Here is a 17712-nt window from a genome sequence, read left to right as displayed (position 1 = left end):
GATCGACGGAAAAAGGGGAGTTGGTCGAAAGAAATATTCATGGCTCCGAAACCTTCGTGAATGGACTGGCTTATCAGCAGATCAATTGTTACATGCCGCACAAGATCGAGAACGATATCGGCAAATTGTTATGGAAGCTACCCATGCCTAAAAATTTGGGCACGGTACTTAAAGAAGAAGAAGATAGGTTCTTGAAAAATATTAAATATGTATTTTTTGGTCTTTTATTTGGAAGTGTATTTCTCGAGATATTAGACCGTTTCTATAATTTACCTATGGTATCAAGATAAATCGTTTTTTCCGATTATAGCGCCATCTATCCACAATTCGAAAAATTTTCTCGAATAAAAGTTACTTATTTTTACGTAAGCAATCCAAATCTGTAATAACAAATGGGCGTTTCCGTTTAAGATTACAAAGTTACCACCACTCCACCTCCAGGGGATGGAGTGGGGAGTCGTCTTTAGTGTCACTCGATAGATTTTTGAAAAATATTAAACGCGTATTTTTCAGTTTTTGGATCAAATCTTCATTTCGCGAATTATTCGATTGTCCCAGGCGACGAGCACCACCCTGGGCACCATGTACCTCGCAGACCATCGCCGTCATGAAATTTGTATTCACTGACATCCAAAACCCCCAAATATAAAAATTGAACTCATTTCCATCAATATTTCCTGAGTTCTAAATTTTGCATTTTCCATCTCTTCGAGATGCACTTTGAAAATACATTTTCTCATGCACAAATGCCAATTTTTGCCGGAGATCAATTTAGTTCACAAAATTGTCTGACACTCTCTCGAATTGAATGCAAAAAGTTGCATGACCATTCATGTTACTGCACAAAATTCCCAGGTTTTGGGCTTTTTAGTGCTTCGTTGCTTCGTCTATATTCACAAATTTCAAATTAAATACGCATTTCACTGCTCTCTTAATTTGTTGTCCTTTTTCTTTTACACTGACTGGTACAGTAGTTACCCTATTTGATTATAATAGCATTATCTACAAGGGAAAGAAAGAATTTTTCTCCAGGTTTGCACCCTGATATTTCCTTGGTGGTTCAGCTAGCATTCAACCTATTTATTATAACACTGATGATGATTTTGTAAGAAAATCGAAAACGTTCTGTTGTGATGTAACCCTTAAAGGGATATTAATAAAAGTTTTTATAGCTTTTACAAAGGATTTTTTCAAAGGATTTTTTCCAATAATTTTTTTTATAATATCATTGTTTAAAAAAGAATAGTTGGTCAACGCAATGAATTTGTTTGATTCTAATTGAAACAATCACTAGATGTCACCACTGTTTCTGTCAGGGTCGCAACGTCACGCGTAACTACGATAAATCTAAAAGGCATAGGTACCAAGTTGCATACGATCCTATTCATAACCTACCAACTCGCATACATATTAACAAAAATAAAAATTATGAAAGAATATAATATTTAGAAATTTAATTAATGATGTCATGCTATTATATGTGTAAGGTAAAGTGCCAAAAATCCGTCCCCTGTCCTAAATTCGTCACCCACTGTAACTTCTATTGACAGTACTGCAACCTTGCGAGAGAGTAAGGAAACTCTTCAAAACGATTCAGTTTACTAGTGGCAGTGGCGTAGATTATTTGATGTGTTCATTTACTCTTTAATTTTTCATACATAGTCTTTGTAGTATGGTCCTTTTCATGAGCATTTTTCAGTGCGTCACAAATAATAGAAAAAAAGGTAAGTCCGTGATAATACACATTTATAACATTTATTCTAACATGACATTTTGTGTTTATTTTGTGTTTAAAACAAATCAATTGTGTTTATTGCATTTATAAAATGGTATTTTCTTTGATTTCTATAGTCTTATAAATTGTACAGATTATATTCGTAGATATATTATATAATTCGTAAATAATTTTTTTTGATTATAGCGCCATCTATCGACAACTAGAATAAATGTTATAAATGTCTGTAATCACCGACGTGCCTTTTTTCTGTCACATACAATTTAATGCGTTAGAAAGAAATCGAAAAACTGTGACGCACTGAAAGATGCTCATGAGAAAAAGAATAGCTTGCTACAGTGTGTGCAGAATGAAAGACTAAATTATTACCGAGGGCCGAAAGTTCCTTAGAATAAATAAAAAGTTTATTTTGTATAAGATATTCGAAATTAAAAATTACACTAAATTTTCTCTTAGTTTTTCACCCTCGTAACCAGTACCGGAGCTAGGGTATAAGGCGCCTGCCTGCAACACTAGCATAGGCTCTCTTTAGTTTTTCTTTAATAAGTATTTTGAATAGCACCAGCAGAAAAAAAAAGCTCAGTTTGGCGCCACCAAACAGGGGCGCCCGCCTGCAGTGCATTCCTTGAAGGCCCGTTAACGCCGGCCCTGCCAGTAACTTATTAAAATAAACATTATAGAAGTTCTCAGGGACTTTCGGCCCTCGCTAATAACGTAATCTTTTAATCGTAATCTAAGTTTTTGTTTTAAAAATGCAAGTGCTCCGTTTTTCGTGCCTGTAAGTGTATATTAATCTAAAAATTGGTGCCTTAGGCCAGCGGTTCTCAAACTTTTTTAGTCGCGGCACCCTTGTAGGGCTAAAAATATTTCGAGGCACCCCAACCCTTGAAGCGATTTGGGAAACGACAAAAGATGAAAAAAATACAATTTTGAGGCTCATTTGATTTCAATATAAACTTTATTTCAGATCAATAAAATACAGTGCATTTGATATTCAAATATCCTTGCACCACACAGTGGCGCAGCAGCCGGTTCTTCGACTTCTCTTAAATGTTCCACGTCACCCTTGGAATATGCTTGAAGCACCCCAGGGTGCCGCGTCACCCAGTTTGAGAACCTCTGCCTTAGGCCACTGTTGCTCTAAATGCCTCAATTTCACGTTTTGCATTAGATCGTAAACAAACAAACATCGCATACAAGTATGTATCAATTAAAGTTTATATGTAGATGTAGGTATATAAAGTGCTTGTTGAGAATGGCACAACTAGCCGAAACGTTTAAGCAATGACGTGTTTATCTTTATAATAGACCCACAAACAAAGAAATTTACGGATATCCGTATGAGTAAAATCTCGAGTTATATATGAAGCGCTATAAATAACAAAAAGGAGCAGAAAAAATGATATTAAGAGCCCACTGATAGAGTAAATGAAGAAGTATAGTATAGGGAAATTAAACTAAGGGTCTAATTTTTATCTGCCTCACAGCTCTTGGGCAATTTATTAACGAAGTAGAAAAATAAACGAGATATAAGGTTGGTAAAGAAATTCATGCCGCGTCGTGAACTTTAATGTCAGAAAATGTTTTATTGTAGAGGTTTTCATTTCTTTTGGATAATTTATACTTTATCTGTATGAAATATACAGTAGGGTGGTGCGAAAAAAGTCAAGTTGATAATCCCGTATCGTTATAGTGCGGAAAAGTTGCGATTGGTAATTACAAGAAAAACAAAACAAAAATTATTAAAATCGGACTTTATCTTCCGATCCCGTAACGGGCCTAAAGATTATGAAAAAAACGAAATTTTACCTTTTCTTCGGAAATTTTTATTTATCCTACATGTACGTTTTGTTTATCGCTATAGTAAAATTTATTTACAGTTTGCATGGTTAAGTAATAAAACAACAGTTTTACGCATCTAACGAATATCTTCCGATCCAGCAAGGTCAATCAAAATCTATAAATATTTGAAATTTTCGATGATTTTGATAAATTAAAAAACATTTAGTTATCTCATTTTTCTTCTACATTGTGAAGTTTTTCGCTTGTTTATATATTGTATGACAATACTTAAACAACCCAGAACTCACAACGAGGAGGTGGTTGCACTTCTAGCTCCACACACACCCTTCTCTCCAACCAACCAATGAGTGTGATTTTTACATTATTTACATAGTAAATTTCTTTTTCATGCTTGTATCCAGCTTTTAAACGTCAACTTTGTATTGTGATTTGGTGGTAGAATCTGGCAGCATGGACCTTGATTTAAGTGTTGCCCTTATGAATCCATCTCTTGATTGGGGCCCACATACATTAGACCAGGGTTGACCAGCTTAATCGGGCTCGAGATCTACTGTCTGTCTTTCTAATTCTCTGGGATCTACTGACTAGGAATTTTTGTAATATTTAGGACGGGAATACATAGGTAGGTAGATAATTTTCTCTTGCCATCGACGACAGACCTATAGGTCGCGATCGACGGGTTGGTCTCCCCTGCATTAGACGATGCTTCCGTGACCAACTTTAGGCACCTCTCATCAGCTTGCGTATGTCAGGGATAGTTTTGTACATTCTAGTCTGGTATGTCGCCCGATGTAATGCAAGAACTTATATCTTCATTTGACACTTCGAAGAAGTGGTGGAGAAGATAGTTTTGCAACAGTCTGCAATAGTTTTGCAACATTATATTCCAGTCTATTATTTCAGTTTAGTCTCGTGCTTCAAAATTTCAAGTAGAAGGGAGAAAGGAAACACATTAGAGAGCTAGGGCTAAGGATAGTGTTAAATGCCGGATAGACTAAAGCCAAGGACAAACGTATTAGAAATTTCATCCCTCCTACTTTAAATTTTAAAGCACAGGAATACACTGAAATATTAGATTGGAATGTTGCAAAACTATCTTCTCCACCAGTTCTTCAAAGCGTTTCAAATGAAAATATAAGTTTCTGCATTATATCAGGCAACACGCCAGACTGGAATGTACAAAACCATCCCTGTCATACGCAAGCTGTCTAGCGGTACGTAGAGTTGGTCACGCAAGTATCGTCTAATGTATGTGGGACCCAATTAAGAGATGGATTCATCAAGGCAACACTTAAAAATCAAGGTCCATGCTGCCAGATTTTACCACCAAATCAAAATTCAAAGTTGACGTTTAAAAGCTGGATACAAACAAATGAAAAAGAAATGTACTATGTAAATAATGTAAACACCACACACTCATTGGTTGTATGGAGAGAAGGGTGTGGATGGAGTAAAAAGTGCAAGCACCTCCTTGTTGTGAGTTCTGGGTCGTTTAAGTATTATTATACAATATATAAACAAGCGAAGAGCTTCACAATATAACAGAAAAATGAGATAACTAAATGTTTTTTAATTTATCAAAATCATCAACAATTTCAAATTTTTATAGATTTTGATTGACCTTGCGGGATCGGAAGATATTCGTTAAGTGCATAAAACTATTGTTTTTATTACTCAACCATGCAAACTGTAAATAAATTTTACTATAGCGATAAACAAAATGTACATGGAGAATAAATAAAAATTTCCGAAAAAAAGGTAAAATTTCATTTTTTCATAATCTTTAGGCCCGTTGCGGGATCGGAAGATAAATTCCGTTTTGAATAATTTTTGTTTTAAAAATAATAAATGATGGTTTTGCTTGTTTTCGATTCAGAGGGTTGCACACCAGCTAGACAGGCTCTTTTTCTACCATTTCAGGCGTCCTCAGTAGCTTTCGTTAGTGTGCCTACCTCTGGACCGAAAAACAGCTCTACCATCACTTTAAAGGGAATCTGAAAAATAATTCAAATTTCCCATCAGACGCGATACAGCGACATCTACTAACAAATTGAAGAATCTCAGATGCAGAATCCACCAATTTAATAAGAATTAAAATGGTAAATAGTATTTTAAAAATGAGATTTTTCGTATTGAAAGTTCTTACTGGTACATCCTTAATCTGCGACTTTTTCAATTAATAAGACAGCAGACGACGAATATAGAAAATGAAAGGGAAACGATCACATTCCGCTTTCATTCGTCTAGGAAAAACGGACAGCAGAGGAACTTTCAGTACTCAAATCCGAGTAAAGGAAATAAAAATAATAAATGGTGGTTTGGCTTGTTTTCGATTCAGAGGGTTGCACACCAGCTAGACAGGCTCTGTTTCTACCATTTCAGGCGTCCTCAGTAGCTTTCGTTAGTGTGCCTACCTCTGGACCGAAAAACAGCTCTACCATCATTTTAAAGGGAATCTGAAAAATAATTCAAATTTCCCATCAGACGCGATACAGTGACATCTACTAACAAATTGAAGAATCTCAGATGCAGAATCCACCAATTTAATAAGAATTAAAATGGTAAATAGTATTTTAAAACTGAGATTTTTCGTGTTGAAAGTTCTTACCGGTACATCCTTAATCTGCGACTTTTTCAATTAATAAGACAGCAGAAAGCGGAATGTGATCGTTTCCCTTTCGTTTTCTATATTCGTCGTCTGCTGTCTTATTAATTGAAAAAGTCGCAGATTAAGGATGTACCAGTAAGAACTTTCAACACGAAAAATCTCAGTTTTAAAATACTATTTACCATTTTAATTCTTATTAAATTGGTGGATTCTTCATCTGAGATTCTTCAATTTGTTAATTTTTGTTTTGTTTTTCTTGTAATTACCAATCGCAACTTTTCCGCCCTATAGCGATACTGGATTATCAACTTGACTTTTTTCGCACCACCCTAATATACAGTTTGCTGGAATAAGTGTTACCCCCCCCCCCCCCCACAAAATAATCAAAGTAGATGTTTCGAACTTCGAAAGCAATGTTTCGAACTTTACGCGATTCTTCTTCAGGATTCTACGCGAATGACAGTCATAACTTTTATTTTTTTTTAATGGGAAAGTACATCCAGTGACCCCTCGTTTACAAGCTTTTGAAATACTGATTAAAAAATTGTATAATAATTGCGGCAAAATTTTTTGAATCCTGAGAAATCTAATAAGAATTTTTGAAAAATTTAAACGCAGAATGAAAGATTACATCATTACTGAGGGTCGAAAGTCCCCAAGAACTTCTATAATATTTATTTTAATAAGTTCCAGGGGCGAGAACGAAGAGAAAATTGAGTACGATTTTTAGTTTCAAATATATCATTCAGTAGAAACTTTTTGTTCATTCTAAGCGACTTTCGGCCCTTGTTATTAATGTAATATTTCATTCTGCGTTTAAATTTTTCAAAAATACTCACTTATTTTTTCAGGATTCGAAAAAAAATATTGCATTTAAAAAGCATTTAAATGAAATTTTGACCAAGTATTATACATTTTTGTAATCAGTATTTTAAATGCTTTTAAATGAGGTGTCACATAATAGACTTTCCCATTTAAAAAAAAATCGAAGTTATGACTGTGACTTGAAGAGGGATCCCGTAAAGTTCGAAACATTGATGCTTTACTATGACTATTTTAAAAATCGACCTGTCCCAGCGTTTCGAATACGTGCTAAAAATAAATGAGTTAATATGGGGGGTAACACTTATTCCAGCGCACTGTATGAAATGTTTACCGTTAGAAAAAAACGTAATAATTACATAACCTTTACAAAATTAAAACAAATTCTATTAGTATCTAAAAAGTCGATAAATATATATTTTTTATATATTACTTCGTAGTTTAGTAGTTAAGTTTTAGACCAGGGCCCAAGTCTTTGGGTCAGGATGAGTACCATTGTAAAAAAAAATTTAAATACATATTGCGGGCGGTCTGTGGTCGGAAACTTGAAGGTAAGTTGGATCGCGTTATGTAATAACGGATTAAGCGCCAAAAATTCAAAATCCAGATAATAGTGCCATCTTGCAGCTAGGGTGCAAACCTATGTATAAAAATATGTTTTTTGTAAAAAAAAATACAAAATAAAGTGGTTTTTAAACACCTGTATTAAGCGACATTATTTGTTGTTTTATTAAAAAAAATCTCATATTAAGATTTGTAATATCGAATTAAAAGTCAAGTTAATTTTAAAGAATTTAAAACTCTTACAACAAAAATTGGAATATCAAGTCAAGCGCCAATGATAGTGATTTTCAAAAACACGTGATTTTCAAAAACAAAAATCCGCATCTTTTAAGTGTAATAACGAATCAAGCGCCATAAATAGTCGGTTAATTCTATATTACAAAACACAACATATTTTCTAACATTTAAGATATCGAGTTAAGCGACATCGTTTGTCGGATAATTGGTTATTTTAAAACAAAGTTCTAGTGAATCGAGCTCTAATGAATCATTTTGCCATTGTACCTCAGTCGTCAATCAAAAAGCTATCAGAGTGGTGTCTTTTTTATCAGGTTAACGGCTTAAAAAGGGCATATGCAATAAATACGATAACTTTGCAGTTAAAATCCAAAGCTCTACATCTAATGAAGAGAAAAAATAGTTTGAGAGACTGAGAGATACTCATAAAGATGAAGCAAAAGCGGCGAAAAATCTCATGAATTCAGATGTCCACAAAGCTAAAATGAAGAAAATCTGGAGGTACTGACTTTTGATTTGGAAAAACCCTCCGTCTACCTCTTCCACGCAATCCAACGAACATTGTGTTTTACAAAAGGCAGCTGTGGTTTATAACTGCGGTATTCAGGACAAACTGGGCGAGGCCATTGCTATGTTTGGGTCCAAGGCACAGCAGAAAAAGGAGCACAAGAAGAAGGTTCTGACAGCTGCGAAGGACAAAACCGCAATATTGAAATTGTAATGCTTTTAAAATCTGCTCATACCTTCTTTAAAAAAATAACGATACGCTTTATAGTATCAGGACACATAGGTCTGGATCCCGCGTATGAAAAAAAAGTTGATTAATAGCAAGTTGAAAATTTGTTAATAGCTTAAGGGTGTCTAGTCGAATAAACTTTGATATATGGGGACACTGAAACAGGAGCAGTTTTAATTGTGGAACAGGTCTAAAATTTGCAACGGTCACAGCACGAAAACGGCACATTTATTTTGTCCGACAGAACAGACTTAAACTCTCCGAACAGAGATTAAACTCTCATGAAAAAATCCGACTGCTATTTATTACCTGTCATAATTCCTGTCATTTGACATATTCTACATGTTCCACTCATTAAAACGCCCATTTGGTGATAAATAGCAGTCTGATTTTTGCATGAGAGTTTAATCTCTGTTCGAAGAGTTTAAGTCTGTTCTGTCGGACAAAATAAATATGCCGTTTTCGTGCTGTGACCGTTCCAAATTTTTAACCTGTTTCACAATTAAAACTGCCTCTGTTCCAGTGTTCACACATATCAAAGTTTATTCGACTAGACACCCTTAATCTATTAACAAATTTTCAGCTTGCTATTAATCAACTTTTTTTTCATACGCGGGATCCAGACCTAACAGTTTATGCCCAAGGACACCGAATTTGGGAACATAAAGTCAGCACTACAGCTCCAAAACCTGTGTTATACTCCAGACGATTATATAAACTTTATCAAAAATTGCAGAAAACAAAACAAATTAACGATTCAAATGGTACAAAAAGAAGAGTTTAAACGAGTTATTTTAAGGCGATATATTAAAAAATATTGTAAATAGAAAGATTGATATAAATGGGAAGTCGATAAACTGGCTTCAAACTAAAGAAATACTGCTCTTGAAAGAAAATCATTTTAAATTATATTTTAGCAAAAATCACAATGGAAATTTTCAAGAAGTAGACATAAGTAAACGAGTCAGAAGAAATGCAGCCAAAACTACAGAATTTTTGTATTCCTCCAAACTGCCAATTTTGTGGCCTAATGGAAAACTTGTGTCTATTCCACAACTTAATGACATAATGTCGTTATTGGAATTTATTCCATTGGATGCTAAAAAATTATATGAAAATATCGTAGCGAATGAAGGCATTCAAGATGACATTGACGGATTTAATCGATCATTGGATTTCGATATTGAAGACCTGTCTTAGTGGTTTGTTTTGGTGTATTTTAGATGTAAACGATATAACTTTTTATACGTATTGAAGCGAAAAATTTAATAACACATTATTATAACACGTATTTTATATTTTGAAACATCAGATTAAGCGCCAAATATGTCTTTTAATCCGGTATTTGGAGCTTAAGTCATGCATATCTTAAAAAATCATTAACGAATTAAGCGACATTTGATCGAATAACTCTTAAACTGTAAATTAATTTTTAAAAATTTGAAAAGCAAGTAAGAGTTTTTTTATATTTGAATTAATCTATGAAATATGAAACATGTCAGTACTACATTTTAGAAGTAGTACGAAAAACAAATTTAAAATCTTTAAACGCATTAATCTCAAAACTACGTTTTGGCACTTAATCCGCTATTACATAACGCGGTCCAGTTATAAGGGCAAGAAGCGGTTTATCTTGATTTTCTGCAAAACTACAAGTCCAATGGAACAAAGTTAAATAGCAAAGTTGTAGGTAATTAAAAGATCTATAATTTTTGTATATATACATTTTTCACAGAACCTCAAAATGTATGTGAAAAATTCAAATAACCGAGTTTTTGGTTTTTATTTTTATCTTCCCAAAAAAATTATAGTCTAGAAGTCAGGGGAGTTGAGTATGCACTTTTTTGTCCCGTCGGTACCATGAAGTTTTTTAATACGTTGGCGGACAGAACGTCTATAGACGTCTAATTGGTGTAATGTGACACGACGTCTATAGACGACATTTTTAAAATAACGACCTGTGACAAAAAATGTCACATTACATCTACAGATGCATATTATATATTACACGATGCCATGGTCATCGTCCGCATGTTTACAAAAATGTCAAAACTCATTGTTTTCATAAACCATAAGCGCTAAAAGAAATTCAGCAATTTTCCTATTCTACTTTGCAAAATACATATAGTGTCACAACACTTGCTTATAAATACATTTGACGCACTGTCCGTCAACGTGTTTTAACGTGATTAAAACATTTTTATTGCACATAAATTTTTAATTGTAACTTTGTTATTAACACAGAGAAAGTAATTTTTCAAAAATTTTTCACGAAATATGTTATAACTCCGGTTCTAACAATTAGTCCAGAAAACTACTGCGCATCTGCTAGGAAAAATATTCTGATTCGGATTTTTTGCACAAGATTACTCAAAAAGGACTCCTTTTAACAAATTTGCATGTTGCCAGGACCAAAAATTTGTCAAAAATTTTTTAAACGTTTTTTTTTGTTTTCTTCCCAAAAATTATTTTTTTTGCATGGAAAAAAGTTTTTTTAGGTTTTTTGAATCATTCCAAACAGAAAAGGTCTTTAGTGACTTTTCTCTAAAAATGATAGTTTTTGACATATAAGCGATTAAAAATTGAAAAATTGCGAAATCGGCCATTTTTAACCCTCAAAAACTATATGAAAAACTGAAAATTTGAATGTTGCCAAGGTAGGTAGATTTTCTTTAAACATCGATTGATGAAATCCCGAAGAGCTTTTTGCAATACAGTATTCAAAACTCCTTTGTTTTTTAATTGTTAATTAAGCGTGCGCGACACTATTTTCCACCGACATGGTGCAAATGAAAGGAATAGATTCGTTATTTCGTAAACCGGCGACTTTAAGGAAAAATCCCGAAACAGGTCGATTTTTATTTTTAAGTTATGATATTGTGGCATATATGGTATACTAGTGACCTCATCCGTCTGGGCGTGATGACGTAATCGATTATTTTTTTAAACGAGAATAGGGGTCGTGTGGTAGCTCATTTGAAGGGTTCTTCAATTATCTATTCAGTAATGTAAACATTTACATAATTATTTATACAGGGTGTCCTTCTACTTATTTTTTTGTCAAATAATTTAATTTAATAAAAATTTTTTGGACACCCTGTATAAATAATTATGTAAATGTTTATATTACTGAATAGAGAATTGAAGAACCTTTCAAATGAGCTACCACACGACCCCTATTCTCATTTAAAAAAATCATCGATTACGTCATCACGCCCAGACGGATGAGGTCACTAGTATACCATATATGCCACAATATCATATCTTAAAAATAAAAATCGACCTGTTTCGGGATTTTTCCTTAAAGTCGCCGGTTTACGAAATAACGAATTTATTCCTTTCATTTGCACCATACTGTCGGTGGAAAATAGTGTCGCGCACGCTTGATTAACAATTAAAAAACAAAGGAGTTTTGAATATTATATTGCAAAAAACTCTTCGGGATGTCATCAATCGATGATTAAAGAATATCTGCCTACCTTGGCAACATTCAAATTTTCAGTTTTTCACATAGTTTTTGAGGGTTAAAAATGGCCGATTTCGCAATTTTTCAATTTTTAATCGCTTATGTCAAAAACTATCATTTTTAGAGAACAGTCACTAAAGACCTTTTCTGTTTGGAATGATCCAAAAAATCTAAAAAAAACTTTTTCCATGCAAAAAAAAATAATTTTAGAAAAAAAAACAAAAAAAAAACGTTTAAAAAATTTTTGACCACCTTTTGGTCCTGGCAACATGCAAATTTGTTAAAAGGAGTCCTTTTTGAGTAAGATTGTGCAAAAAATCCGAATCAGTATATTTTTCCTAGCGGATGCGCATTGGCTTTCTGGACTAAATAGGATCAAAGTTTATCAAACGCCACTTTGTTCACGTTTACAAAAGGAACAATTTTCATTTTGAAAAAATTTAATGTCTGTAATAGTTTAGGAGATACAATAATTTAAGCAATTAAATTGTTAATAAATAACAAATTATCTGACGGGTTTTCAGTCTGGTAACCACGAAAAGTCGAATATACGCAACAAAAATATTTAAAAAAATGTAAATGTACCAAGGGGACATAAAAGAGTATATTCAACTCATCCCTAGGGATGGCGGTTGTTGACAAAAGACCGGTATTCGTTTATACCGGTTTTTTCACCTACGGTTTAACCTGGCGGTTATAACCGGTCAAAAAACCGGTTATTTCAAAAACCGGTTTTCGGTTTTTTAGTCAATAGCCAATAACCAATAGGTTACATTTATATTGAGCTTTAGTTTGCGATACTCCATTCTAATCGTTGTCAATCCATATCAGTATAGAAATCAGTCATCAATGTTGTCAAATCGGTTTCGGTCAGCTTAAAACTTCTCATTCGTGCGTGTGGAAGTAAAAATTTTCCAATTTGTTTTTTCTGAGTTCATTATTTTTTCCATTTATTCGATTTTTCACCGGTTATTACTTTAAAATGAGAAAACCGGTTATAGCCGGGACAAAAAAACAACCGGTAAAACCGATTATTGCGTAGTAAAAAAATCGGTTTTAGGTTATAAGCGGTAGGTTTTTCCCATTCCTACTCCCCCCTGACTTGTACTAATTCGGCGTCTCTGAAACAATACATACTTTCGGTTGCAACTTCCGAATCGATGATTGAGGTTAAATTTCTCACCTTCAATACCATCTTCCTTTTTAAGTACTGTGCCCAAATTTTAGGCGTGGGTAGCTTTCAAGACAATTTGCCGATGTCGTTCTCGATCTTGCGCGGCATGTAATAATTCATCTGCCGATAAACCAGTCCATTGACGAAGCTTTCGGAGCCATAAATATTTTTTCCTACCAATTACTCTTTTTTCGTCGATCTTTCCGTAGAATATTAACTGCAGTATTCTGTATCTGCTACCTCTCATTATATGCCCAGGTAGTGATGAGCGAGACTGGTCTTGGTCTTGCGATCTTGGTCTTGGTCTTGCAGCAAGACCAAGACCAAGACCGCCTTTTGGTTGCAAGACCAAGACCAAGACCAAGCTTGCAAGAAAAAGACCAAGACCAAGACCGAACCTTGCAAGACCACGCAAGACCAAGACCAACCTGCAAGACTCTTGCACTTTTTTGAGAAAAATTGGTTTTTATTATTTAACTTTATTTTTTTAGTTCAATAATATATACTGACATTGTAAGAAACCTTAAACAATATCGAATTTTTAAAATACATAATATTTTGGTTATATTTTTAAGTCATTTTGATTAAGTCAAACGGTTTGCATTTTCTCAACCATCAAAGTGTCCAGAAGGCAAGTTTTCAAACGGCGACAGTTCAAGGACAATTGAAATTACTTGTAAGACAAAAAAATGTAATTATAAATAGGGTAATCCATTAAAAAAAATGCAATTAAAAACGGTTTTTATGTACCAGTAGTTTTCGCTTTTTTGTCTAATAAAAATACTGACACTTATTTCAATTCTTTTCGCATAATCGAGGAAAAATGTAGGTCGTTAAATTTAAAATTAATACAAAAAATATCATAATAGGTTTTGAAAAGGGATTCACAATGCTGTGAAAGCATTGTGGCCTGAATAAAAAATAACTGGTTGTCGATTGTAATGTGTCAAGCTTGGTATCGCAAAATTCGCAAAATCCAAAGCTTAGATTCAGTTTCTGAATATAATGACAAAAATTCCGATACCTACTGGGAAATTTTTAAAATTATTTTTTGGATTAATTGTTTACAATCAACGAAAGTTGGAAGTTGAATTATTTGTGAAAATCCCGGATGACAAACGCGTAAAGAATTTTACTGATTTCATAGTTGAAAACTATTTGGAAGAATCTAGGTTTTCCCCAAAAAGAGCCAGTACTACAAATAGTATGTGCCGCACTTGAAATGCATGCGAATCATTTCAGTGTGTTTTAAATTCTAGATGTGCAAATAAAAAGTGCGAATAACTCGTGTTACGAGAGCAATGTAGTTTAAATAAGATTAAAGAACTGCAGGATAAAAAATTACAGAATTAAGCGTTTATAATTCCCCATTCGGTTTAGTTATTATGTTATAGTATTAGGTCTATAAATAGGTATGGTAAATATGTAAGTATTTACTAAAAAGTATGTTTTAGTTAGTTTATAAAAAAAGTTAATTATATTAAATAATGATTAAATAGATTAAAAAATATTTGATTTTTGTGTTCTCTTAAAAAAAAATTTAATTTATGTTCTTAAATTTGACCCTCGTAGGATAAATACTACAGTGTTCGAGTGAAAGGAGCAGATCATTATCTGTTCACAACTATAAACCGTTTATCCCTTTTCGTAAAATCCGTAAATTGAAGGTCCCCGACCATTTGTGGCACCTTTAGGAAGCTCTTTTTCTTTAACATTTTATTAAAATACAGGGGCAATAAATAGTAATACAGACTCAAGACGTGGTCTGACGGCAGGCGGCAGGTATCGACAGCATGCAAAACACAACGTGACACAACCGAAGGCCGGCAATTGCAACAAGGGTTGTAAATGCAGGTTTTTCCTACTGATAAACATTACCATTATAAAAATATACTCTAATCTCTTTATGTAGAGAGAAATAATTAGGTCATTAGGTGAATGTATAATGTTAAAATTTTTATCCGTTTGAAACTACATTCTACATTCTGTTAAAATTTTAAAGCAAAAAATATAGTTTCAGTCTTCACATCTTTATTTATTTCAATGTACATTTTATTCGAAATTGTTTGGTTCAAATTATTACTATAAAAAAAGCAAGACCAGCAAGAGTCTTGCAGCAAGACCAAGACCAAGAACAAGACCGGCTAGTGCAAGACCAAGACCAAGACCAAGACTGCCTTTTAGCTGCAAGACCAAGACCAAGACCAAGCTTGCAAGAACAAGACCAAGACCAAGACTAGCCTGGTCTTGGGCTTGTTCTTGTTTTGCTCATCACTAGCCCCAGGTTGGGAGTAAATTTGTATGTGCGCAAATTCATCATAAGTCTTGGTCCTGGGTGCAGCTGAAACGTTAAACGTGCTCTGATTGGGTAATTACAATGACCTGTCAATAATTGTTCAATATGTCGGTTATGGGTAAACAAATGTTGTGTATATTAGTTTTATTGTTGTGGGGACAGAGAAAAAAGCAAGATTATAATTGTAGTGATTTTAAATAGTTTTTGAAAGCAACAGGTAAGTACGTAATTGTAAATGTTTCAGTATCGTAACATAGGTAGCTACCTATTTGGAAAATGTAAAATAAACCTACCTAGTATGTAATGCTTTGATTTACATAATTTGATTACCAACAAAATTTCTACCAATATTCATCTAATATTGTTTTCTTACTCATTGTTTTGTTGTATTTTAATATTTCAATTCCACAAAAATCAAACTAATTTGGTTAAATTCAGAACTGTCAAAAGTTTAAAACGTTCAGTTGGTCTATCTTCCAACATGATGCATAAGTCTCCGTAGCCAAACTCTAAAGATGCAATCCACAATACAAACTTTTATTTTTTTTATTTTTTTTTATACATTTTATGATTGTAAGTATATTATTGTATATTTTTTTTTCAGAAAATACGTATTTATTTTTCCAACAATTATTGTTCAGAAATAATTTTTGTGGCATTTTTCAATGTGTTTGTGTGTGTTTTGTTCTTTTATTTTTTTTTTAATTTTTGGTATTGTTTTAATAAAAATTTTTAAAAAGTAGTAAGTATTAAAATTAGTTTAATATTTTTAAATAAAATATAAATAAACTGTTTAAAGTATATTAATTTCGTTGAAATCATAATAATAGAAGTATACCTTCTTACGTGCGACGTGCGTACAAAGTACACACACACATTCTTTTTATTATCTTCACTAAGGCACCTTCGCCTTGACCTACTCTTTTTAAGACTTCTCAGTTTGAAATGCATCTAACCTAACCCAAGATATTCTGAGTATTCTACATATGACCACATCATTAACAACTTTAATAGCATCTTTGGGTTATAAGCTCTAATTCGACACCTCATTTGTTGTTCTAGCTGTTCTAATAACGGAAGAGCTGTGTTATCGACAGACGGACCGATAGACTTGTTTAATTAAAGGTTAACATAACAGTAATTAGTAGAGAGCGGAATATATGCAACACAACATTACCAAAATATGCGCATATATATGCATTACTTTTACTACAAATATGCAGGTATTTTTTCTAAATTTGTCTAAATATGCAAATGCATATTAAAAATACTCAAAAATAAAACAATAATATATTAAGTCGCAAGATCTTCAGAAAAGTTGCCTTCAAAAATACGTACAACTTTCCTCAAACAATCGAAGCCCTCATTTTTTTCTAAAACATTTTTTAATTTATGTCTAATTGTAATCCCTGTATTTCCGGGAATTTTTTGACAATGAGCAGATAAAGTGTTAACAAGATTAACCGAATCACTTAATTGTAAATTCCTTTGTTCTAATGACTTTATTAGATCTGGTAAAAAACTAAAATTAACTTTTATGACAATAAGTTCTTTAGCAATTTGTACGTTACTTAAAGAACAAAGTACGTTACTTAAGCTGAAGAACAAAAGCGGAATTGTCTACAATTTGATGGATTTTTGTATTTTGATGCTTCTCTCTATGTCCGTCTTTATAGAAGTAAAAGCGAATTTGTCGAATAAAAACACTCTTTCCAGAAAAATTTCTTTTGTGGGACATTATGGTTTTGTTTGCCAGTTCCTCATTTAAAAAATGAAATGTGAAAATGAATGTCACTTACGATTTTGGAACAGGCCTTGCAAAATACTTTGTCTCCACTTAGCTTTAACTCGGGAAAACACTTTATCCAAGCACTTTTTTGAATGGTAGACATATTTAAATTTAATATATACCAATCACTTCAAAAACACTAAATACGATACAACGTTTACTTTAAAAAAATGTTGGCCGGAAACTGACAAAATAATTATTAGACCCTTAAAAGCAGGTAGGTACTTATGACTTGCTACGCTAATAAAATAATATTTTTCTGGGAACACCCATAATTGTTAAATTCAGGTAGTAATGGGAAAGTTTAGATGAGCGATAGATAGATAAATAACGAGCTCGTTCATATCGAAGTTATAAAATTCCAACTAAGAGAGGAACATTTTAAACTTTTATATAATTTATTTTTAAAATATGCAAAATAAATCGTGTTTAGCTTAAATATGCAATGTTGTGTTTGTTGTCTGAAAATATGCAATATATGC

At 33.0% G+C, this 17712-nt stretch overlaps 1 protein-coding gene across 1 annotated transcript in view; it reads right to left on the bottom strand.

Moving 5' to 3' along the window:
* Window positions 1–17712, bottom strand: part of LOC114332900 (N-acetylgalactosamine kinase) — a 288678-nt gene that overhangs the window by 181733 nt on the left and 89233 nt on the right. The window lies entirely within an intron of this gene.

The sequence above is a fragment of the Diabrotica virgifera genome, chromosome 9, assembly GCF_917563875.1.
Source record: "Diabrotica virgifera virgifera chromosome 9, PGI_DIABVI_V3a".
In the NCBI taxonomy this organism is placed as follows: domain Eukaryota; kingdom Metazoa; phylum Arthropoda; class Insecta; order Coleoptera; family Chrysomelidae; genus Diabrotica; species Diabrotica virgifera.
The sequence above is the reverse complement of the archived record's forward strand: the minus strand, read 5'-3'. Positions and strand labels throughout refer to the sequence as shown.